The sequence below is a fragment of the Macaca thibetana genome, chromosome 1, assembly GCF_024542745.1.
Source record: "Macaca thibetana thibetana isolate TM-01 chromosome 1, ASM2454274v1, whole genome shotgun sequence".
NCBI classification, from domain to species: Eukaryota; Metazoa; Chordata; class Mammalia; order Primates; family Cercopithecidae; genus Macaca; species Macaca thibetana.
The window spans coordinates 110851189-110876584 of NC_065578.1; the positions used below are offsets into that span (position 1 = coordinate 110851189).

The 25396-nt window shown below is 42.4% G+C and overlaps 1 protein-coding gene across 1 annotated transcript in view; it reads right to left on the reverse strand.

Annotated features, from left to right (window-relative positions):
• Positions 1-25396, reverse strand: part of LOC126929886 (adenosine receptor A3) — an 80036-nt gene that overhangs the window by 25096 nt on the left and 29544 nt on the right. The window lies entirely within an intron of this gene.

Here is a 25396-nt window from a genome sequence, read left to right on the forward strand (position 1 = left end):
CAAACCTGTGACTGTTCCAATAAACACAGTATTTGTGTTTTGCTTTGTCATGTGCAAAGCTCCTCACGCAGTAAAACTTTACTGAATTAACTCAACAACCCCACAAGACAGGTATCGCCAATCTCATCTCACAGAGGAGGAAACTGAGGCGGGGGAATGAGTGATCTGCTCAGGATCATACACCGCCGGGCATGGTGGCTCATGCCTGTAATCTCAGCACTTTGGGAGGTCAAGACGGGCGGATCACGAGGTCAGGCATTCTAGACCAGCGTGGCCAACATGGTGAAACCCCGTCTCTATTAAAAATACAAAAATTAGGTGGTGTGCGCCTGTAATCCCAGCTACTCAGGAGGCTGAGGCAGGAGAATCGCTTGAACCCGGGAGGCAGAGGTTGCAGTGAGCTGAGATCACACCACTGCGCTTCAGCCTGGGCAAGAGAGCAAGGCTCCCTCTCAAACAAACAAACAAGAAAACAAAAGCAGCACCAGGATGGGAGCCCAGCTCCTGGTCTCCTTGCTTAAGATGAGAATGGAGAAGACCAGGAGGGATTTGCCAGTAAGGGGTTGCAGTGGGATTTTTAGCCACATACGTCATTGATCCTTCCCTTGGCACCTGTCAACCTCTGACCTATCCTTCCCCTCCTGTGAGTGCAGGTCGCACTGGTCAATTTTCCCAGCTTTTGCTGGAAAGCGTCCAAGAATTTTACAAATGTCCTCATGTCTCTTGGCCACCCAACCTCCTCTTTGTCACAGCCCTCGGCTTCTGGGTGCTCAGGCCCGGTGTCCCCACCCCTGTCAGGGGTTATTCACCGTGGTAGGGCCTCATCCCTTGATTTCACCCAGGAAGACTTTGGATCCTGATGTTGATTCTCATGCCCTTTATCTAAACACCGGGAGGTGTAGCAATGAGTTCTGGATATATCAACTACTGATCCCGAATGTTTACAGCAGGGCAATGTCCTGGTCTCCTTCTTTTAACATGCTACCTATCAAATGGGACAAAACTTCTCAGAGAATTGCATGTAAACCCTACCGCCACAGTGGGAGATAAGCAACCTCCTGATTTTGATGGCATGTGTCTTCCCCTCCTACTGCACAAGGTCCTTTCATAATTATTACTGTAAGAGCTGCCATTGATAAAATGCCAATTCACATGTGCCAGGCACTTCACCAGGTGTTTTGCACACATCACTCACAATTCTATATCAATCCTGCCGGCAAGTATTATTAGATCCGTTTCACAGATAGAAAACTAAGGATAGGAGACAATTGACTCACTCTGGGCAGCACAGCAGCAAATGGCAGAGCTAGGGCCTGAACCCAAGTCTATCTTGGCTGCAAAGCTCTGGCTCTTTCAATGAGCCACACAAAAACAGTCCAATATCAATTATGCCAAAATCCAAATTGCCATTTTGGGCAGACATTCTTCAGTATCCTAATGGGTAAGACTTGCTTCCTAGGCTGGGCCAGCTATTGAAGGCTGTGCATTCTATGTCAATTGTCTACTCTCCAACTCTTGTCAAAGCTCAGCCAAGAGTTTTATTCCAGGCCCATGGAGAGCAGCCAGCAGGCCCTTCCTCTACACTCCCTACCCGCAACTCCTGCGTCTACTCCCTGATCAGACAACAACATTGCAAAACCGTTTTACTTTAGTTCCCTGCTGAAATGCCTTCCCAGATGACCTTAGTTCCTCTGCTTTTTATGAAAGGTTAATATAAAAAAACTGTCCTATGAAGTAAGTCTCGGCATTTCATCATGATTGAAGATACTATCTGTTGCTATGTCTCTTACATAAAGTTTCATAGGATAAATTTCTCTGAGGAGTTTTAGTCCTAGAAAAGAGGTCGTTTTTCTTAATAAATTAGACTGCCTTGTTCATCTGGTTAGTGGCAAAGCTTTGTCTCATTCATTTGTGTGTGAGCAGCCGGGAGTGTCAGAGCCGATGTTCAGTCTCAGTAATCACACTTGGCTTAGGTTTTCTAGGATGTCTGCGTGCCCCAAATCATTCCTCGGCTACCGGTGTTTTAGTAATTCTGTCAGGCCCTGTTTTCATGAGGAGCTGCACGTCGTTTCTGGCAGTATGCAAGGTATAAGAAATAACTCCATAGATCTCACGTTAGAAGGAGTACGCATTTGTTTCCAGGCATATTGCAGGTTGTTCGGTCCAGTCTGTCATGCAGGGATAATTGTCAGTACCCCCATGATTTGGGGGTGAGGATTTTTTTCTCCCACAGGTGGCCCAAATAACATTTTACATTATCAATTTTGGCAAAAGAGAAAAAAACTGATGAGACTAAAAATGTCCCCTCATTTGAAGTGAGTCTTTTAATACAGCACTCATAGGCACCCACATCCGGCAATATTTAGGAAATGCTTCCTTAGGAATGGCGCTGGGTAAAACATAATGCTATGATTCCCCCAGGAAGAATGTATTTTTATTGATGTGAGCCCCACCTATTTCCACAAAGGACTAAAGTTACTGTCAAGCTGAGTCGATGGCTTCTTCCTCTGCACTCCCACATCAGCTTACACATTCCTCTCTTGGAGCACTTACTACACAATTCTGTAGTTATTTATTTACATGACTGCTTCTCCCACTAGCTGGCAAACTCCTTAAATGAAGAAATGATGCCTTATTCATTTTCGTATCTTCCTCCCACTCCCCTTCTCCCCAAAGCATGAAGATCCTAAAATACACCTGACACATAAGAAACCTGCAATAAATTCCAGTTGAATGTATTATGTATTATTCTCAGGTCTGTCTTCTCCTTACCTGTAAGAATGCTGGCTATACCTCTCTATGTCCAATGAGGAATCAGAAGGGATATTTAGAAGACCTCTCCCTAAACAAAAAGTAGATTTTTGCATCTTCTAACTTCAATCACAAATCAGTACAGATAGAAAACACCACATGACCTATTTGGGTCTAGTTAAAGGAACCCTCAGAGAGAATGTCTAACATTTACATTAGTTGCTATTTCAGCATATTTACCTATAACAGTCCATTTCATTCCTTCATCTCTGTGATCTATCTCAAATGGTGCCCTTTACACACACACACACACACACACACACACACACCCCACATGCTCTCTCCATCCTCTCTGTGTATTTCCTATGCCGCACCTTCCACAGTCAGAGCTCGTTTGTTCATTTACTTGTCTTTGGTTTGTCCCCTTGCTTGTCTTGTTCACACTTCTATCTGCCAGACCTGGAACCACCTCTGGCCCTAGTTATCAGCTTAGTCTGACACATTACTCCTGATCACTGACCACTGATTTTGCCCCAAATCACTGTGTTCATGATGGTGTTTTTAGGGCGCAACACATTTGGAGTGAGATGGAACACCAGAGGGGATGGAGGCCCAGAGTGGCCAGTTCAAGGTCAAAACTGGAGAAGCAGCCCGCTTTCTTTGCTAGCAAGCCCCCTTCACTGGCTCCTTTGTCACTCATGTCCCCATTTTCTGAAACCTGGGCCAAAGAGCTTAGGGACCTCCAATCAAGCACACAGCTGACCCTTCCTTCTTCATCACTGCATTTGCCTTTTGCCAGTTGGCCTGTCAACCCATGCTAATGGGTAGAACAGTGGGTGCTAATCAGTTACATTACCCACGTCAGCAGTGCCGTTCAGGCCCTCTCAAGCTGTGCCTAATAGATGTTCAGCTGCAGTGAGACACAGCCACCTGTGTGCCCAGCATAGCACGTACTCTAGTGCCTCCTCACTGGGCATCAGGCCCGCCCCACTCCACTCAACCCAACGTGCTCCAGAGGAGAAATCACTGTCAGGCTCCAGCCATGTGTTTCTGAATATGTTGCGTCTCTCTTATTTTGAACTCTGTTTCTAAATGGATGACCTTGGCCAAACTGCTGAATCTCTGTGTCTTCATTTCCCCCTTTGATAAATAAGATACTTCTCTGTGGACTGGATGAAGTAACTCAGGCACGGCAGTTGGCACAGCACTCGGTCCCCGGCACCACCATCTCGGGCAGCTACCAGAAATGTGAGTACTACAGCTGGGTAGGGTCGGGGGCTGATGTTTCACTATCAGAGCCACTCCAGTGCCCAACCCGTGCTCTACTTCCACTTACAAGGTGCTTGGTGGAGGTTGAATTAAAGGAAAGTCATTCCACATCCACCACCCTGTGGGCTACTGAACTGTGAGATACAGACTTGTTGGGAAGCTACAAGGATGTGTTCCATAGACCCTGTCTTTCTGCAGGGCTGATTGTCTCAGTCTTTCTCTGGAGGTGCTCTATCCCTGTCCCAACTGCCCCAGTGCTACCTCCAGCTTTAGAAATAGGAAGTATCCAAAAGAGATTGTGGGAGGCGGTACCATTTTCCTCTCCTTTCTCCATCCTTGCCAGGAAGCAGTGATTTGTCAGCATAAGCAGGCCTGCTGGGTGGACTTTGTGAACCCCGGGGAAAGGCTGCCCCAGGTCTGACAGTTCACAGCTTCCAGACACATAGTTTTCCAGGTCACCAGTCCCCAAGAGCCACCCAGGCCCCCTCAGTTGCTGCAGGTGAAGCCCTCTAAGGGCCAGATATCAAGAACTAGAGTATTCAGAGCAATAGTCACAGTTTCTGTTTCTTGAGTGTCACTCATTTTAGAAGGCCTGGCGGATCACTCAGCACTACTCACTACAATAAAGGGGCCACCTCCTGCGCAGGGTGTGAGGGTTGCTGAATAACAGCAACAAGGGGGGATATTACAGCCAACTCCAGCCACAACAACTGTACATGGGCAAACACAGAGGCACAAGAGGCCAGTAATTTAATTTGCATTACATTTATTTGTATTTTCTCTTGACCTGAAATACAAAACATCCTCTAATCTTTCATTAACCCTGGAATCATTTCTGCTTTCAAAGAAGTAAAGAAATAGAATTTATTCTAGTTGAGAGCTTAGCCTCAGGGCTGGGCAGGGGAGCCAGGCTCTCCAGTCTCTCCTAGGCCTCCAAGATAAAATCTCATTCTGTTCTTGTCCCTCTAAGATAAGTCAACAGGCCTGCTCATTCCCAGAGGAAAGTTCGACACTGCTTCAGTGACCATGACTTCAGCAGGGCCAACAGAACTCTAGGTCACTGCAGATGGTCCAGCCTATGCCCCCTCCCTCCCTCTACTCCACCCACGCCTAGTGCCCATGACTAGGGCTTTTTGTGTTATCTCGGAGTTGGCACCCTCTCCATTTCCTCCCAATAATGCTAGCTGTTGTTTCTGAGCAAATGGAACAAATGACCAACATGAACTCCATGCTGTCTGCAAACTGGAAACATCTGCAGGGAGGCAGGGCAGCCCCTAGTTGGGGTGGGGTTGCACGGGAGCTGGTGGGAGGGGCTGTGGCAAGAAGGTCCAAGAATCTCAGGGAGGAGGGCAAAGGGTGAAGCCTCAACAGAAAACCACACATAGGCCGGGCACGGCAGCTCACGCCTGTAATCCCAGCACTTTGGGAGGCCGAGGCGGGTGGATCACAGGAGATCTAGACCATCCTGGCTAACATGGTGAAACCCCTCTCTACTAAAAATACAAAAAATTAGCCAAGCGTGGTGGTGGGCACCTGTAGTCCCAGCTACTCGGGAGGCTAAGGCAGGAGAATGGCGTGAACCTGGGGGACAGAGGTTGCAGTGAGCCAAGATCGTGTCACTGCAGTCCAGACTGGGCGACAGAGCAAGACTCCGTCTCAAAAAAAAAAAAAAAAAAAAAAAAAAAGAAAAGAAAACCGCACATAGGCACACAGGTCTCACAACCCCGTCCCTTCTTCTTTTACTCTCCAAACATTCACTCTTTGCAGTGTCTTGACCAAGTGAAGGGAGGATGCACATATCCTTTTATAAGTATCATTTAAAATGTTAAACTCTTGTGTGGTAAAGCCAAAATGGCTCTTAGAAAACAATAGGTACAACTCGCCATTTCAGAGATGACGACAAAGGCCCAAAAAGGGAGTAGATGTAGTAGCTACAAGTAAAGTCCGGGATGTGTGGCAGCTCACACCTGTGATCCCAGTGGTCTGGAAGGCCGAGACAGGTGGATTGCTTGAGCCCAGGAGTTCAAGACCAGCATGAGCAACGTAGCAAGGTCCCGTCTCTACAAAAAAATTCAGAAAAAAATTAGTTCGGCATAGTGTAAAAAAATTATAGACCTGCACCTCTAGTCCCAGCTACTTGAGACTTGGGAGGTCAGGGAGGTCAAGCCTGGGAGGTTGAGGCTGCAGTGAGCCAGGATCACACCATCACTGCGCTCCAGCCTGGGTGACAGGGTGAGACTTTGTCTTTAAAAAAAAAAGCAGCAGCAAAATCTGAACCATACTGAGAGCCACCATCACCCCACTGCTAGTATATCAGTGTGCATGCAGTGTGGGAACACACACACACACGCACAGACACATATACCATGCTGCCTCCCTTAAAGTCATAGTGAAGAGTCATGCCTCCCTTAAAGCCAAGAGCCATGCTCAGACTTCCCCATGCAGTAACACAATAATGGTAACACTCCAGGGCTGTCTCTGGGCCTGGACCACACTAGCACATCCTCTAATCTTTCATTAACCTTGGAATACTCTGTCAGAGGCTCTCCCTTGATCCTTGGCATAGCCCTGTAATAGAGCCTGTCATTTTCATCACCTTTTCTTTTCACAGGTAAAGATATTGACATTGAGCAAGGTCAAGCAACTTGCCCAAGTTTCCACTGCTAGCAAAGGGCAGAGCCCACCTTGACCTCAGGCAGTCCCATGCCCAGTCACCTGTGTTACACTGCCTGGAGCCCCTCATTGAATCCAATTGCAACCTTGAGAAGTGGGATTGGCTCATTTCTGCAGATAGAAAACAGAGGCTGAGAGTTCAGAATCCTGAATTCAACAGAAGGACAGTCCTTGGTCAGCTCTTCCAATGCGGAGGGAATCTCTAGAGTGAGACCTAGTTCTTGACCCAGACTAACCTGGAAGTGATTTTCTGAGCATCACAGTGGCCGGCAGAGTAGGGAGGATCGACTGGCTCTTCCTGCCTGATTTCACTGGGGTCGCTGAACCAGAACTCCCACCTACTAAAAACTGAGCCTGGCTTCTCCTGTGCCTTGGGGAAATGCCAGTTCTCTACCCTGTGGCCTGCGGTCCTTAGCCCTGTTTGTGCGAGGAGGGAGTCGCCGCTGAGAGGCTGTTCATGCCCTGGTTGTAGAGATAGGTAGAGGACAGGGGCGTCGTGTTCCCCAATGGGAGCTAGGGACGCTGCCAGTCCCCTTTCAGCAGATGACAAGGAAGAAGGTTCCTGCATCAGCCAGCTGCGCCAGAGGCGATGCGCGCCGAGCCTCCTGGCAGCGTCTGGGTTCCGCGGCTGCACGGCCGCTCCCCTGAGCCTGGGAAGGAGGACACAGAGGCAGCCCAGGAGCAGCGCTGAGGGGGCCCTGGCGCCAGGGACTGTGGCCCCGACAACCCCCTAGAAGTCGCAGTGGCGTGGGCTCTTCTACGTTGCTCTACTGCTGCTGGCAGAGGGGGCGGGACTCTCGACCTGATTCATCCGAGACACAATTTGAGGATGCTGGTGCTGCGCGGGCCGGACGCACTCCTCCGGAACTCCGGGAGCCGGGGAGGCCGGAGGGAGGGGTGTTCCCCCGCAGCTCTCAGAGGTCAGCACAGCCCCGGCCCAGCCTGGAGGAACTAACCGCGGCGTTCCTACCATTTATGTCAGGGAGCGGCCGGGACCTGCAGGTGGGACTGCATGACTCCTGCTGGAGGACTGATCGGAGGCCAGTCCCTGGGAGGCTGGGAGTCCTCTGCACAGCCCTATCATGAGAGCAATTGGATTTGCCCCCTGCCTGCCAGGACAGCGCCCTCAGCACCCCTGTCTGCAAGGCCGCTGTCCAGGGCCGACAGCCCTCACCTCCCAGGGCCTTGCAGGCAGCACCTTGTGCTAAAGTTGGCCTAAGCAGGAAACTGCTCTCAGGGCATTTGAGAGAGGGGAGTGGAAATGTGAGCCAAAAGGAAGTCACAAAGATCAACTTAAAAATAACCCCCTCCAGGTCAGTCAGGAGGAGGAACTTGCAGAAAAGCCAAGTTCTGATGGTGATGGCTCAGGGCGACGTCAGGAAGGCCCAAAAGCAAATCAGCAGAGGCCGGGCTTGGAGCACATCTCATGCTCTTATCAGCCTCAGCAAACCACTGCCAAGACCTCTTCTTCTCCTTAGACTTCCGCCCCAGCCAGCATCTGTTTCCTCGCCTAAATTTAAACAACCAGGTTAGTGAACTCGAGAGAGCATTTCTGCCCAGGGAAGAACAGACCCTCCTACGCCCTCAACAGAACACACAGGACACACAATGACACCAACCGAGGCCTGTGGCCTGTTCTTGGCTCCTCCTCAGCTTCTGCTGGGTGAGTGGGGCCCAGGGTTTCTGAGAAGGCCTCAGCTCCCATTATTCCAGGCAGAAAGCCGCAAAGCTGAAGTCTGAAGAAGACCTCAGCTTGGAAGAGAGTGGGCAAGCCAGATGGCTAGGTTGTGCCAGTATGAGCAGTGTGCGATGCCTTTCAACACAGGATAAGGTGAAGGGGACCCTGGGGAAAGCCAGAAATCCACAAAACAACACTTGTTCCACAGCCCCAGCCCTGAGTGTTGACGTATAAACCTCTTAACACAGCTAGTCTTGGGATAAATCAGACCTTTCGGCTTTTTCCAAGCACCATTCTCACTCTTATCTAAATAAAGCTGTTTGCTTAGGGGAAGGTGACAGCAACTACCTAGAACCTTTCCCTGGTTCTGCTGGCTTCTCAGTCCCAGGCTATTATGGCCCCATCCCACACTCTCTCACTCCTCTCCCTTCCTCCCTCCCTCCCAAGTGCAGAAGTGCAAGCTCATGCTTGCGCATGTGTACAAACACACACACACGCAGGCACACACTAGCCTCATGAAAACATTTAGTGCAATGAGGGATGTCTGAGGAACCCTCAATCTCTCCTGGAGAGACTGAGTCCATAGCCTTTCTCTTAGGCTATCACACCTCAGACATTTCCAAGAAATGTTCTTTCTAAGTAGCTTTATGCTGCTATAGCAGTACAGGATGACTTCCTTGGATTTACCAGTTGTCAATAGAAAAAAAAAAAAAGCAAGCAAGGACTGCTCCTGTTAATTGCATCCTGCCGTCCAGATTGCCTGTCACTCTCTTCTCTACATACCCCAGGCCATTTGTTGCAGCCAGGCTACTAGGGCCAGAGGCTTGGTTTTAAATTTCTCTTCCTTTCCTTACATATAGAAACCTGGTTAAATGTTTCATATTCTGAGAATTTGCTGTGAGTAGAGCATTTCTGAATTTCAGCCCACAACAAACACACACCAGAATCACATTAGGATTCAAAACCCCAGCCCTGCCACTTAGTGGCTGTGTGAGTTTTGGCAAATTACTTTAATTGTTCTGAGCTTATTTTCACATCTGTGAAGTGAGACTGAAATAGGTTAATAAAAGCCACTTCAAAGAGCTGTGAAGGGGATTCAATGAGATGTTAGTTATAGATACCTGGCCCCTTGCCCAACAACTAACAGTGGGTCCTCAGTGGGTTGATGCACTTTCCTACTGCTGCATGGATGATTTATTTCTGTTTGGTGCGTTCCCCTTCACACTCCACATCAAAAACTTCAGAGCTTCTTATTCAAACCAGTGCCCCTCTCAGCATTAACCTCATAACAACTCCCCCAGTAATAACAGCAAATACTAGTTGAGTACTTTCTATGCAGACTAGGTTCTTTTGTATGTTAACACATCCCTGTGAGGTGGATATCATGGTGTACCCATTTTATAGATAAGCAGGCTGAGGTTCAGTGACTTACTCAAGAACACATATGTAGTTCATGGTAGAGCCAGGATCTGGACCCAAGCAGGCTGGCTCCAGAGGAACCACTTTTAACCTTTTTGCTATACCTGTGCTGTTTGACAGATTGCGGCTACCACTGTTAGGGAGTTTTTCTGAATATAAGACAGACGTGGATGGTCTTCACTTCCCCAGAATCTGGGTTTTAATCAGCCACACTGAATTGATCATTTGACAATGGTAGCTACCATTCATTCAGCATCTACCTATTTTAAGCCAGACACTTTGCATACATTATCTCTAAACCAGGATTTCTCAACCTCAGTCCTATTGACATTTTGGACTGGATAATTCTTTGTTGTGAGGAGCTGAATGTGCACTATAGGATGTTTAGCAGTAACCATGGCTTCTGCCCACTAAATGCCAGTAACATCCCCCACATCCAAGTCATGACAATCGAAAGTGTCTCCAGACATTACCAAACATTCCCTGGGAGAATTTGGAGGATGAGAATCACTCCCAGTTGAGAAACAGTGACCTAAATGAGAAGCCTAAAGTTCAGAGAGGCGAAGCAATTTTCCCAAGTTCATAAGGCTGGCAGGCAGCTGAGATAGAATCTGAAACAAGCTTTGCCTAACACCAAGGTCCAAGTATGATCATTACATCATGCTCTCTCCTAGTTCCTAAATAAGGAAGGTGTGAACTAGCTACTGAAATCTATTTGCCCAGAAGCAATAACATTAATGCATTCTGATTCTCCTCTCCTAAAATGGTTCAAATTCTGAACTTACAATCTCTGGCTACTTATCAGAGAATAATCTAGATGTAAGATTTTTTGAGTTAAATCAACTGACCTAGGCCATCCTTCCCCAACTGGAATATTTTTGTCTTTTGTTTGTTTGTTTGTTTGTTTTTTGTTTTGTGAGATGGAGTCTCACTCTGTCGCCCAGGCTGGAGTGCAGTGTCACGATCTCGACTCACCGCAACCTCTGTCTCCCAAGTTCAAGCGATTCTCCTGCCTCAGGCTCCCAAGTAGCTGGGATTACAGGTGCCTGTCACCACGCCCAGCTAATTTTTGTATTTTTAGTAGAGACGAGGTTTCACCATGTTGGCCAGGATGGTCTCGAACTCACGACCTCAGGTGATCCTCAGCCTCCCAGAGCGGTGAGATTACAGGTGTGAGCCACCGTCCCCAGCCTCAACTAGGAATTTAAGCTCTTGTTTACAGTCCTGTGTCCCCTGCGTGTGCTACGAGGCTTGGTTTGAGCATCTAGTCCACTAGTTCTACTGGAACCACTGAGAAGATCATGGTCTTGGGAAATAATGGCAGCACTTTGTGTTTCTTATCTTCAGTCATTGTTTAAAAAGAGCTGAGGGCAGAATCACAACTCAAATTTCTGCCTGAGTTTCATTTCCTTTTGGTTCCAGATTAATTTATTAAAATCTTTATGAACACAAAATGGACTGAATTTGCAAATGACCCCACAGCCCGTGACATGGAGAGATGTGTAATTAAAGAGAGACCACCAGGCACATAATTATTAAGTTGCATACAGGAAGACTCATTCATAGCAGAGTTGAAACTAACCCAAGCCCAGGTTTCATTTTTTTTGTTCTCTCTTTCCCTCTTCTAGCTTAATGTCTTTCTCTCTCTCTCTCTCTCTCTTTTTTTTTTTTTTTTTGAGATGGAGTCTTGCTCTGTCACCCAGGCTGGAATGCAGTGGCACGATCTCAGCTCACTGCAAGCTCCGCCTCCCAGGTTGGAGTGATTGTCCTCCCTCAGCTTCCTGAGTAGCTGGGATTATAGGCACCTGCCTCCACACCCAGCTAACTTTTGTATTTTTAATAGAGTTTGGGTTTCACCATATCGTCCAGGCTGGTCTCGAACTCCTGACCTCAGGTGACCCACCCGCCTCGCCCTTGCAAAGTGCTGGGATTACAGGCATGAGCCACCACACCTGGCCGCCTTTTTCTCTTCTTTGCTGAGCCATGTTGTACACAGACCCAGTTAACCACTGTTAAGGTACTGTACGTTAGCAAACAGGACAAACAGGAACCTCTTTCCATATCGTCTTCAATGCACAGGCAAAAACAACAACTAATGGTAAATTCTTCGGGAAACTAAATAGGTTGTCATAAAGAGTGGGTTCACTGCCAGAGCCAGCTTGCTTTATTTTATGGAGGAAACGATAGTTAATAGCAGCTGCTACCCATGTTAGTGAAGTCCAAAGGCCTTGGCAACCTTAGTACATGTGCAGTCAGGTAGCTGCCATCTCAGTGTTCCCCAAAAGCTCCACATGTGTTCCTCTTGACTACAGTCATCACAGAAAAGTTTTTATTACAAGATCACAGAATCAACAATCTCCCCAACAAGATAATAAGATGATGATGGCAAAAGGGTGAGAGTAAATCTCAGTCTCCGATGCAGGAAACTGGAAGATTAGTACTTTTACTTTAAGGCTGTATAATTTCTTAACCAGGTGAATAGAAGGGGAGATGAAATTTAGTAGTAAAGACAGAAACTGTCTCAGAGGGGTTTGTCAATGTAACTAAGAGACTGTTTTGGGTGGAAGCCATTCATTTTTCAAATATATCTGAAAACAGTGTTTTTCAAACTACAGGTATCACCTCATTCAGGAATCCTGAAATCAACTTAATGGATCATGACCACGTTGAATTTTCAGTTAAATGGAGTGGAATGGATATGTCAGATTACACTGTACATAGTAATGGTATTTTTATTTCAGTTATATGTTTGTGTGCTGGTAGGTAGTAATCTGAAATGAATTCTTTTTGTTTTATACCTTTATTGAAGTCTAATTAGCATGCAATAAATTGCATATATTTAAAGTGCACACTTTGACTTATACAAGTTTTGGCACATGTATACACCTGTGAAACCATCACCACAGTCAAGATAATAAGCATGGCCATCGCTCCCAAGCCTCCTCATGCCTCTTTGTAATTCCTCCCTCCCACCCCTCCCCACCCTGTCCCCTAACTATTGATCTGCTCTCTGTTATTACAGATTAGTTTGCATTTTCTGTATAATTTTGGCATTCATCCATTTGTTGTGTGCATCAATGGTTCATTCATTGTTAATGTTGAGTAGGATTCCATTGTGTGGATCTATCATAATGTGCTTGTGCATTCACCTGTTGATGGACATCTGGATTGTTTCCAGTTTGGGACTATTACAAATAAAGTTGTAATAAATATTTGTGAAGAAGTCTTGTAAGGACACGTTTTTTGGGTAAATACCTCGTTGTGGGATGACTGGATCATACAGTGGATGTATTTCACTAAAGAAATTGCCAAAGTGTCTTGTAAAATGATTATTTCATTTTACATTCCCACCAGTAATGAATGAGAGTTCCAGTATCTCCACATAAATCCTCACCAGTGCTTGGAATGGTCAGTTGCTTTCGTTTTAGGCATTCTAGTGGTTACATAATGGTATCTCATTTTAATTTGCATATGCCTACTAACCATTGAGACTGGGCATCTTCTTATGTGCTTTTTTGACATTTGCATATCATCCTTGGTGAAGTAACTATTAAATTTTGTGCCCATTTTTCTAGTGGGTTATTCATATTCTTAATGAAGTTGTCAGAATTCTTTGCATATTTTAGTTATAAGTCTTTTGTCAGATATAAGATTTGCAAATCTTTTCTCCTGGTTTGTGGCCAACCTTTTTATATTCTTAAGAGTGCCTTATGAAGGACAAAAGAATTCATCTTTATTATTTGTTTTCACTTGTATATTTTGTGCTTTTGTGTTATATTTAAGAAATCTTTGCCAAACCCAAGGCCACTTGGACCTTCTCCTGTGTTTTGTCCTAGAAATTTTATAGTTTTAGTCTTATATTCAAGTCAATGTTACATTTCAAGTTAATTTTTGTATATGGTATGAGGTAAGGGTTGAGGTTCATTTGATTGCCTATTGCTATTTAATTGCTTCAGCACCATTTGTTGAAAAGATTGTCCTTTACCCATTCAGTTGTTTTGGCACCTTTCTTGAAGATCAATTGACCATATAGGTATGGATTTATTTCCATTTTTGCTCTGCATTGTGTTACGTCAATCTATTTGTCTATCTTTATACCAATACCACATCATCTTGATGGTTGTCGTTTTACGGAAAGTCTTGAAATCAGGTATTATTGGTACTCCAGCTCGGTTCTTTTCCAGAGTTGTTTTGGATATTCTAGGTCTTCTGAATGTTCACATAGATTTTGAAGTCAGCTTTTCAATTTCTTCAAAAATGTCTTCCAGGAATTTGATTGGATTGTGTTAAATTGACAAATCAGTTTAGGACAGAATTGCCCACTCAATCTATGAACACACACATCATATCTCTCCACTTTATTTGTCCTTCTTTAATTTCTCTCAGCAATGCTTTGTAGTTTTCAGTGTTCAGATTTTACAAACCTTTTATTAAATGTATTATTAAGTGTTGTTTGTTGCTATTATTTGTCTATTTTTGTTGCTATTGCAAATGATATTGTTCCTTTTTTTTTTTTTTTTTGAGACAGAGTCTCACTCTGTCACCCAGGCTGGAGTGCAGTGGCATGATCTCAGCTCACTGCAACCTCTGCCTCCAGGGTTCAAGCAATTCTCCTGCCTCAGCCTCCTGAGAGTTGCTGGGATTACAGGTGCGTGCCACCACGCCCAGCTAATTTTTGTATTTTTAGTAGAGATGGAGTTTCACTATGTTGGTCAGGCTGATCTCGAACTCCTGACCTCATGATCTGCCCGCCTTGGCCTCCCGAAGTGCTGGGATTACAGGCATGAGCCACCATGCCTGGCCGGTATTGTTCTTAAATTTCAATTCCTCATGTTCACTACTAGAATTGAACTTATGTAGGATTTTCTACATAGGCAATCATTTCATCTGCAAAAAAAGAAGTTTTACTCATCCCTTTCCAATCAGAATGTCTATTACTTCTTTTTCTTGCCTTATTCCACTGGCTAACTTTAGTACAATGTTAAATAGAAACAGTGAGAGTTGCCATGCTTACTTGTTCCTGATCTTACGGGGAAAGCATTCAGTCTTTTATCATTAACTATGATGTTTGTTGTAGGTTTTTCACAGATGCCTTATATCCCATTGAGAATGTTTTTTCTATCTCTACTTTACTAAGACTTTTATCAGTGATACTGGATTTTGTCAAAATTTTTTTCCTGCATCTATTGACATAATGATACGGTTTTTATTATTTTAGATGTTAATATATGGATTTTAAATTGGATTTTGCAAAGTGAATCCACCTCTCATTTCTGGGGTAAACCCCACTTGGACCCTATATACTGTATTATCCTTTTTATATATTGTTAGACTCAACTTCGCTAAAGATTTTATGGGATTTTTTTCCCCATTTATCTGATGCAGGCTATTGGTCTATGATTTTTTTTTTTTCTTGTGATGTCTGTCTGATTTCAGTAACAAAGCAATGTTGGAAACTAAATAGGTTGTCACAAAGAGTGGATTTCATTGAATGAGCTGGGAGGTATTTTCTTTAATTTCTGAAAGAGTTTATGTGGAAATGATAATCTTTCATCCTTAAATGTTTGATGAAATTTACCAGTAAAACTATCTGGGCTTGGAGTTTTCTTTATGTGAAAACTTATAATTATAAATTTATTTAGCTTTGACAGTTTGTCTTTACAATTTTTTTTTCCATTTTATCTAAATTGTTGAATTTCTTGGCATAAAATTGTAAATAACATTTACTCATTATCCTTTCAGTGTGGGTGGGAGCTGTAGTGATGTGCCCTTTTTAATTCTTGATATTATTAATTTAGTCTTTTTTCTTGATCAATCAGACTAAAGTTTATCAATTTTATTAATATTTTCAAAGAACCTGCTTTTGTTTCAACTATTTTCTCTACTTTTCTCTGCCATAATTGTAAGTTTCCTGAGGCCTCCCCAGCCCTGCAGAACTGTGAGTCAATTAAACCTCTTTCCCTTATAAATTACTCAGTCTCGGGTACGTCTTTATTAGCAGCATGAAAACAGACTAATACACTCTCCCATGAGAGTGGCACATTTATTACAATGAAAGAACATCCCCCACCAGAGTGGTACATGTATTATAATGAAAGAACCTGCATTGACATATCATTATCACCCAAAGTTCATACTTTATATTAGGGTTCACTGTTGATGTTGCTCATTCACTGGGTTTTGACAAATGCACTATACATGTATCTACCATTATAGAATCATACTGAATAGTTTCACTGCCCTAAAAGTCATCTGTGTTCCATCTTTTCATCCCTCCCCACCCACCAACCCCTGGAAGCCACTGATGTTTTTATTTAGTTTTACTGCTGTTTGCCCATAGCTTTGCCTTTTTCAGAATGTCATACATTTGGAATCATATAGTATGTAACTTTTTTAGATAGGCTTTTTTCAGTTTGTAATATACATTTAAGTTTCCTCAATGTTTTTTTTTTTTTTTGTCTTTTTTTTTTTTTTTTTTTTTTTTTTGAGACCGAGTCTTGCTCTGTCACCCAGGCTGGAGTGCAGTGGTGTGATCTCGGCCATTGCAACCTCTGCCTCCCAGGTTCAAGTGATTCTCCTGCCTCAGTCTTCCGAGTAGCTGGGACTACAGGTGCACGCTGCCACACCCAGCTAATATTTTGTATTGTTAGTGGAGACAGGGTTTCATCATGTTGGGCAGGCTGGTCTCAAACTCCTGACCTCAAGTGATCTGCCTGCTTTGGCCTCCCAAAGTGCTGGAGTAACAGGCGTGAGCCACCGTGCCCGGCCCTCCATGTCTTTTCATAGCTTGATAGCTCATTTCTTTTTAGCACTGAATAAAATTCTACTGTCTGCATGTATCACAGTTTATTTATCTATTCACCTACTGTAAAATATCTTGTTTACTTCCAAGTTTTGGCAATTATAAATAAATCTGTTACAAACACTCATGTGTAGGTGTGTCTGTGGATATAAGTTTTCATCTCATTTAGGTAAATACCCCAAGGGACATGATTGCTTGATAGTATGATAAGAATATACTTAGTTTTGTCAGAAACTGACAAACTGTCTTCCAAAGTGGCTTCACCATTTTGCATTTCCCCCAGCAATGAATGCATCCTGTTGTTCTATATCCTTACCAGCAGTTAGTGCTATATTAATATTTTGAATTTTGACCATTCTAATAGTTGTGTAGTGTTATCTTATTGTTGTTTTAATTTGCAATTCCTAGTGACATATGAGATGGATCATCTTTTCATATGCTTATTTGCCATCCTTATTATCATCTTTGGTGAGCTGTCTGTTCAGGTCTTTTGCCCATCTTTGAATTGGGTTGTTCATTTTTTTATTGTTGAGGTTTAAGAGTTCTTTGTATATTTTGTATAATAGTCCTTTATCAAGTATGTCTTTTGCAAAAATTATCTTTCAGTCTGTGGCTTATCGTCTCACTCTCTCTTAACATTGTTTTTTTGAAAAGTAGATTTTTTTGTAATGAAGTCTAGCTTGTCAATTTTTTTTTCATGGATCATGCTTTTGGAGTTGTATATGAAAAGGCATCATCATATCCAAAAGTCATCTAGATCTTCTCCTATGTTATCTTCTAGGAGTCTTACAGTTTTGCATTTTACATTTAATTTTATAATCCATTTCGAGTTAATTTTTGTGAGAGATGTAAGGTCTGTGTCCAGATTTTATTTTATTGCATGTGGATGTCTTTTGCTCATCACCATTGGTTGAAAAGACTATCTTTCTTACAATGGAGACATTGTATTGTCTTTGCTCCTTTGTCAAAAATCAATTGACTATATTTATATATGTCTATTTCTGGCCTTTCTATTCTGTTCCACTGATCTACTTGTCTGTTCATTTGCCAGTACCACACCGTCTTGATTATTACAGCTTTATAGTGAGTCTTGAAGTCAGGTAGTGTCAGTCCTTTGACTTTGTTCTCCTTTAATATCATGTTGACTATTCTGAGTTTTTTGTCTCTCCATATACATTTTGGAATTAGTATGTTAATATCCACAAAATAACTTGGGGGAATTTTCAGAACTATAGATATAGTTGGGAAGAACTGACATCTTGATAATATTGAGTCTTACTATCCTTGATAATGGAATATCTCTTTATTTGATTTTTTTATTTTTTGATCTGAGTTTTATAGTTTTTCTCATATAGATGTTGTACTTATATTATTAGATTTATACCTAAGTATTTTATTTTGGGGATGATAATGTAAATAGTATTGTGTTTTTAATTTCAAAATTCAATTGTTTATTCCTTGTATAGAGAAGCAATTGACTTTTGTAATATTCACCTTGCATCCTGAAACTTCTTCATAATTGGTTATTAATTCTAGGAGGTTTTTTTGTTGTTTGTTCTTTGGAATTTTCTATAATCGTGTCATTTGCAAAAACAGGCAGTTTTGTTTCTTTCTTCCCATCTGTATACCTTTTTTTTTCTTTTTTCTTGTCTTATTGCATTAGCTAGGACTTCCAGTACAATAATGGAAAACAGTGGTGATAGGAGACATTCTTGCCTTGTCTTTATAATTGAGTATTTTAAATGATTCTGTTTTATCTTTTGTGTTGGCTCATTGGCTATAACTCTTTTTTATTATTTTTGTAACAAAAGATTTATAGTATACAGGTTACCCTCAAATAATATTACACCATTTCATACAAAGTATGTTAAAACAATATATATCAATTTTCCCCTTCCTGGTGTTAATGTTATACATTTTACTTCTTTATGTTATAAATCTTTCAATATAATGTTATTGTTTCCATTTTACACAATTATTTTTAAAGAGATTTTTTAAATAATAAAAGATCTTTTATATTCACCTATATATTTACCATTTCCATTGCTCTTTATTCCTTTCTATAGATTCAGATTTCCTTCTGATATTGTTTTCCTTCTGCCAATAGAACTTCCTTTAACATGTATTGTTGTGCAGCTCTGATGGTTATGAATTCCCTTACTTTTTATATATCTGGAAAAGCCATTTGAAATGCCTGAAATTGTCATTGTTGATAGATATTTTTGCCAGGTTTTAACAAATTTTTTTCTTTCAGTACCTTGAAGATGTTGTTCCATAGTCTTCTGGTTTACATTATTTCTGACATGACATCTTCTGCCATTTTTCTCTTTGTTCCTCTGTATGTAATGTAGGGGGTTTTTTTCTGAATGTTTTTAAGATTTTATCTTTATCTCTGCTTTTGAGCAATTTGATAATGATGTTTCTTGATGTAATTATTCATGACACTTTTTGTTTATTTTGCCTGGTGTTCATTAAGTTTCTTGGATATTTGACTTTACAGTAATAATCAAATTTGGAAATTCCTCAACCATTACTTCTTCAAACATTTTTGCTGTTCATCCCTATTTCTCCTCTCCTTTAGGGAACTCTATTTACAAATATGTTTGACTGTATGAAGTTTTGCCATAGCTTACTCATGCTTTTTCACTTTTATACATTCTTTTAGCCAGGCACAGTGAAGGCAGATAGGTTGCTTGAGCTCAGGAGCTCGAGACCAGCCTAGGCAACATGGCAAAACCTTGTCTCTACAAAAAATTCAAATATTAGCTAGGTGTGGTGGCCTGCACCTGTAGTCCCAGCTACTCTGGAGGCTGAGGTGGGAGGATCGCTTAAGCCTGGGAAGCAGAGGTTGCAGTGAGCCAAGATCATGCCACTGCATTCCAGCCTGGGTGATAGAGCAACACCTGTCTCCAAAAAAATAAAAAATAAATAAAATAAATAAAATTAAAATAAAAATTAGAAAAACCCAAAACATTATTTTTCCTCTTTATGTTTCATTTGGTGTCATTTGTATTGCTATGTCTTCACATTTACTGATCTTTTATTCACACTATTTAATCTGCGGGATGTTAAATCTCAGATATCATCATTTTCATCTCCAGAAATTCATTCAGGTCTTTTTTTATGTCTTCCATGTCTCTATCTAACATACTCTTATCTTTGCCTTCTTGAACACATAAAATACATAACTACTACTAAACATTGTCTACTAATTCTATCGAGTGCGTCATTTCTGGGTCTGCTTCTTTCTATTTTGCTCCTCACTGTGAATCACATTTCTGTTCCTTTACATACCAGATGATTTTTTGATTGGATGGCAGGCCTTGTGAATTTTACCTTGTTAGTACTAGAGATTTTTGTATCCTGGAAATATTCTTTTTTAAATTATTTATTTATTTATTTTTTAAGAGACAGATTCTATGTTGTTCAGGCTGGACTCAAACTCCTGAACTTAACTGATCCTCCTGCCTCTGCCTCCCATGTAGCTGGGACTACAGGAATGTGCCATCATGCCTGGCTTCCTATAAATATTTATAAGCTTTGTTTTGGAATATAATTATGTTACTTTTAAACTTCATTAGGTGGAAAAAAAAGTTTTAACAAAAAATAAAGAAAAACGAAGGAAAAAACTTTGTTAGATGCGACCAGAGTTGCCATTGGTCTAGGGCTCATTTGTCCTACCACTGAGACAGTATCTAAGTATTCTACCCCAAACTATTAATTATGAAGTTTTCACTCTGGCTGAGGGGAAAGATTTTAGCCCTGTACTCTGCTTCTTTGGCATGGTTCCTTTCCTAGCTTAAGGTAGTTTTCTCACGTGCATGTACTGACCAGCACTCCCTCAGCTGAAGGCTTCAGGGAGCCCCTCTTCAAATCTCCAAAGCTTTCTCTCTCTGGGTACAACTCTCTCCTGACCAGTACTCTGTTCTGCAAACTAGCCACCTTGGTTTCTCTGGACTCCCATGTCCATCTCCTCAACCACAGGAAGGAGATATGAAGATGGCACCTCTTTATATTTATCACAATGAAAACATGCCATGCCCTAAAATGAAGTCCATCCAGGCCAAGGAAAAACTAAGAAAATCTCACTTGTACTTGCCAGAAGTATTCCAAGTGAATGGCTGTTCTTGGACTTGGCTGATAGTCCTTTAGAGGCTGCCTTTTCCAGAGACTCAGTCCCCGGGCTGGGTGCAGTGGCTCACACCTGTAATCCAAGCACTGTGGGAGGCTGAGACAGGAGAATCTCTTGAGGCCAGGAGTTCAAGACCAGCCTGGGCAACACAGCGAGATCCTGTCTCTACTTTTAAGATTTTTAAAAAGAAAGAACAAAAGGAAAAAAGAAACTCAGTCCCTCTTATAAAAGTGCCCCCATGAGCCCCTGAAAGGGGTGATGGTCTCTGTGGCACACCACTCAGGGCTGAGTGCTACCTAACCATGGCTTGTACCAGGAAGGCCCCAGCATGAAAGGCAATGGCACACTCCTTCTTCCAGAAACCTCAGCTCTAGTCCAACGGTGAAGGTGGATGAGCTGATAGTGGACCGGCTAAAAGAGCTTCTGCAATCTATTGGAGTGAGACTACCTCACAAAAGCCTGAGGTGTCCCGCTAGTGTGGTTGTGGGTGGCCCTGTTTATCCACACTGCTCTGTAGAGGGGAAGAACAACCTGTCTCTGTCATTTTCGAAGACAAGGAGACCACTCTTGCTTTAAAACAGTAACTACCCCTCCTAACCAGAATATTTGGTCTCAGGATGGAGCCAAGCATGTTACGATCGGATCCCCAGGGCCCTCTGACTATCCCCCAAAAGGATAATTATTGGTTAACTTTTTAAATATGCAAAATACTTCATTTCTGTACACGGAGGACACAAGTTTTTTCCCCTCCACCAAGACTTCATATTTAAGTGTGGGTTTTAAAGCTGACAGTGTTAAATATCCAAATTCCTCACCATACATTGATTCCTGGAAATAATCTGTTCAATCTTTTTAACTAGTTACCACAGATTCAATGATTACCTGCATTCCTTAATGGAATTTAAAAATTGTAAACAAGTAATAAAATAGTTTAGGAATGATACCAAAAAGTATAAAAGTATATAAAATTAAAATATCCCTTCCCGTCTTTCATCCCACCTGTCATTTCCACATCTCTTAGCTAACCATTATTAGCAGTTTCTTGTGTATTTGTCTAGAATATTTCCGTACTTACACATTACTTATGGTACAGCTTTATTTCTCTATTTATTTTTGAGACATGGTCTCACTTTGTCACCCAAGCTGGAGTGCAATGGCGTGATCTAGGCTCACTGTAGCCTCCCCTCCCTAGGCTCAAGTGATACTCTTGCCTCAGCCCCCTGAGTAGCTGGGATTACAGGCGTGTGCCACCACGCTTGCCTAATTTTTTGTGTTTGTCATAGAGGTGGAGTTTCTCCATGTTGCCCAGGCTGGTCTCGAACTCCTGAGCTCAAGTGATCCACCCACCTCAGTCCCCAAAGTGCTGGGATTATAAGCATAAGCTACCACGCCCGGCCAGTACAGCATATTGGTTAATAATAAATACTTTGGAGCCAGTATGCTTGAGTTTGAACTCTAAGTTGCCCATTTACTAGTTGGGTCACTTTGGGCCAGTTACTTAACCTCTGTATACTTTGGTTTCTTCATATAAAATTGAGATAATATTAGTATCCACTTCATAGATTTGTTCTGAGGATAAGTTAATAAATGTAAAACATTTACAATAATGCCTCTATATAAGGACGATATAGATATTATTATGTATTTTTATTATTGCTATTATGCTTGCATTTTTATCTTCACTATACAAATGGAATTGTGCCATGCATGTTGTTCTACAAACTTATATCACCTAATGAACATATCATGGGTATCTTTCAATATTAATACAACCTCATTCATTGTAATGACAACACAGCATTCAATTGTATGATTGCAGGAGTTGGAGTTGTTTTTCAATCCAGGGTATAAGAAACTGTAGTGTACTGGCCGGGCGCGGTGGCTCAAGCCTGTAATCCCAGCACTTTGGGAGGCCGAGACGGGTGGATCACGAGGTCAGGAGATCGAGACCATCCTGGCTAACACGGTGAAACCCCGTCTCTACTAAGAAATACAAAAAACTAGCCGGGGAGGTGGCGGGCGCCTGTAGTCCCAGTTACTCGGGAGGCTGAGGCCGGAGAATGGCGTGAACTGGGGAGGCGGAGCTTGCAGTGAGCTGAGATCCGGCCATTGCACTCCAGCCTGGGCTACAGAGCGAGACTCCGTCTCAAAAAAAAAAAAAAAAAAAAAAAAAGAAACTGTAGTGTACTTGACATCATATCACAAAACATGTCCCAAAATGACAGTCTTGGCATTCTGGATTGTAGGAATGTCAGGGAGAGGAGAGGTCAGAACTGGTGTTTGCTTTTGCCTGTGCTGAGCTCCTAAAGGACAGGACTGGTTTGCTGCCATGATCTGAGAGTTGACGATTGCATTGTCTCACTCTTAGATGTTAGGCGTTTACAGTTGCTGTTTAATTGATCCATGTTTTTAAGTGTTCTCTCCAAACATTGTTTTCTAGCAGGCCCTTTGAAAGGAAGTCATCTTTTTCCTGCCCCTTCTCATGACCTGAAGTGGGAAGAACTGATCCCTCAGGGAAGGTCTATGTATAACCTGGCAGGAAAGGAGCCTCTGGGAGCACATGAATGATGTAAATGTAAAATCAAGGGGCCAGATTTGTGCGTGAGTGTATGTGTGTGTGTGTGCGTGCCAGCGCATGTGTTTTGTGTGCATGCATGTATGAGAATGTGCATGTGCGTATGTGTGAGTGTGGGCTCAATGCTGACTTCCTCTCTTACTCTCCACCCCCTATTTACACTCCCATCACTTTCTATTCATCTTATTTATAGGAATCAGCGCATAAAGTCAATGAACAGTTAAGAGGTGTATTCCGAAGTAAAACACAACATTGATGTCAGGAAACCAAGAGACACAAAAGTTAGGGGAACACCCAGTTCACAGGAAATTAGTATAGTATCTACCTATAAGTACCAGATTTAGAAACCTGGCTCAACTGCCTATCAGCTTCATGACAACCTATTTGTGCCTCAGTTTTCCCATTTTTAAGGTGATCAAGAGAATAACACCTACCTTATAGAGTAATATTGAGGATTCAATGAATTAAATTCATAAAGTACCTCAACAGTGGCTGACACTGAGTAAGCACTGAATAAATGTCAACTATTGTATTGAAATGTATCAACCCACCCCACTTCTAAACCCTAGCTTCCTTTTGTGCCAACTTCCTTACACTTCATTCTGTTGAAAGAGAAATCACAGAAAAAATATCACACAGAAGCTTAGTGCAATATACAAATACGTATCACTCTAGAAATTGTTCCAAGGAGAGGGTCAGAGCCATTTCAGGCACCATCTGATTAGATGCTGTAAGCAGTGGGCATGGAATCCCTCTGGACTTTTGAAATCAGATGGGCATTTGTTCAATACATTCCTGTAGGGGTAGTTTACAAAATTAAACTAACACGGCAAAAGGACCCAGCAATCCAAGAACTTGCCCACCTAAAATGGTCATCGTAGGCAGAGCAAATGTTTAAAGTGAGGATGCAGCGTTCAATTGCCCCTTGTCTTACTGAAAGGCATTATTCACATATTGCTCAACAATCACTGAGAACATGTGCCGAGGAGGGCTGATAACTTCTGTTCGGGATGTGCTACTTGTTTGTGAGACTTTACAACAATGACTGGCTAGAATTTTACTCTCCAGACTCACGTAGAAATGAGTGTGTCCTGTGGGATGTCTCCAACAGAAAAGAATCAAAAGGAATCAAAAAGATTCTAGCCATTGAGCTCTAGAAGTCCAGCTGCCTTCTCCCGGCCTCTGGACACACAACAGCTTCATTGTATGAGGAGACAGCGTTGAACTGAAGCTTTCCTGCAAGCATATTTGAACTTGGACCGTCAGTGCACAGACCAGCAGCCAGCTTCCAGCCCAGGCACCCCCTCCTCTCCTCCTTTCTCTTCTCCATCTCTGCAAGAGAATTTAGCTCCATTTAAGTCCAGGAGATACGGCAAAAACAACACTCCAGATGCCACTTCCATTTATGGCAACGGGATCCTCTAAACCAGTGAGAAAGAGCCCTTCAGCTCATAAGTCCTTTAACTTCTCCTGTGCCTCATACATTTCGTTTGCTCTGCTCACATCGGAGGGAAGAAACAGGCCTAAAGAGTTGGGGTTTATTTTTTAAGCTGTTTTTTTTTAAGGAGAAAAAAACACTGATATCAACAAAAAGAAGGATCACTCATTATTAATATTAGAAGTACATCAGCTAGCCACAGATCAACTTCCACATTTTTCAGATGAGGAAACTGAGGCCAAAAAAACTAAAAGCCCAAGCAGCACTTTGGGAAAATTCCTAGGATGAGCCATCTTAAGGCACAAGATTGAAAGCCATGCCCTCATTTCCCTTACTTACTTGCACTATTAACTTCTTATTAATGATTATAATGAATTGCTGTATACTAAGTCCTATACTCAAGAGAAGGAAGCAAAACTGTACCCAGCAGGAGTTTACTGGGACTGAGTTAATTTCTTTTTCTTTGAATCCAGTTCATTGCTCATACCCCCAATCCCTGTCAATGCAATGATAAACCATTTTTTTTGTCACTTAGATTCAAATCCCTAGAGTCACAGTCATGCTTCATGTTCACTCCTTTTTTTGATACTGCAAGTCCTGTTAATTATCCACTTAAATATTCATTCTCTCAACAGGCATTTATTCCTCTCCTTCCCTGT